Source organism: Phaethon lepturus, unplaced genomic scaffold, assembly GCF_000687285.1.
Source record: "Phaethon lepturus isolate BGI_N335 unplaced genomic scaffold, ASM68728v1 scaffold16351, whole genome shotgun sequence".
Lineage (NCBI taxonomy): Eukaryota > Metazoa > Chordata > Aves > Phaethontiformes > Phaethontidae > Phaethon > Phaethon lepturus.
In genome coordinates this window covers 1-1,288 of record NW_010517222.1, presented here as the reverse complement: position 1 = coordinate 1,288, position 1,288 = coordinate 1, and positions in this window count along the sequence as shown.

Sequence of the window (1,288 nt, the reverse complement as noted above, 5' to 3'; positions counted from 1 at the left end):
GGAGAAGGGAGCGTACGTTTCCATTTTCTCATTGGAAAAGGAAAAAAAATGGGGAGGAGAATGTGGGCAGATCAGAGGAGGATGGTACCACACATTTAGACCAACCCTCTGCATGGAGGCTGTAAAACCTGGCAGTGCAGCCCTAACGGGAGGTTAAGGGACCGCGGATTGCTCCTTCTAGACAGTCAGAACGCTCTAGTGGCATTCAGCAAACTGACGGTGTTCTTTCTTTATTTTCCTTTTTTTTTTCTGTTTTGGAGGAGCCCAATTCTTTACATTTCTAGGACAAAACCGTTAGAAAAATAGGAATTTACTTGGCTCGGGTTCCTGAGCGGTCAGCAGTTCAGCTGCACCCAGCAGTGACAGAGATGATAATGCCTAAAGAATGCAGTTGGCTGCAATCTGACCATCTAACTGTGTCCAGCCCTATGTGCTGGCCACTGTCACCGACCCATTTCTGACCACACTATGGCAACGGGGCTTCGAAAACTCACGCGTGCGTCCTGACCTCGTGAAGTATGTGCAAATTCGCGCGTCAGCTTCGCCTTTACATTACCTGCATATGATGAAATGAAGGAAAGCGCTAGATCTCAAGTTCCGTCCTTTCCCATCAGGGAAAAAAATGGACTGAAACATAGTCCATCAAAAACAATCCAGAGGCAGCTTCAACTCCCCATACCTGCCCTCGGGTCTAAACACTTACATTCGGAGAAATGCGTTTTCTTGTCGTTAAAGCAGATGAAGGAAGGAAAAGACACTGATAAAACCACCCCACACCCTGCTGCCAATTCGAACATTTACTCCGCTTTGCACTAGTCACTGGCACTCAGACGTGAATGCTTTTTTTTTTTTAAAAAAGACTGAAATACGACTTTCAGTAATATTTTGCAGTAGTGCCACCTCTTGGAAACGCGGTGCTGGGTTTTTACAGTTAGAGGAGGTTGAAGGCGTTCAGATACGTGCAAAAAAAAGAAGCCTGTGCGTGCACGCACCAGCGTCGCTATCAACGCCGCGTTTCTGTTCAGTTCTGGCCTGTGGACAGACGTATGAAAACAGAAATATTCTTATTTACTGCACGTGTGCAAAAATGATTGGGTTTCCCCCCCCGATTTACGGCCGGCTGCGGACACGCTGTTTGGGCACATTTTAGTTATTCCTCCAAAAACGTTGCCGGGTGAAAGCCGTCGTCCAGGGCGCAGAAAGAGCTTGCATTCGGTATGTATCTTCGCATATACGAGCTAGCACGGTCTACCTGTATAACGCGGCCGGGTCCCCTGCTGCTCCCCGT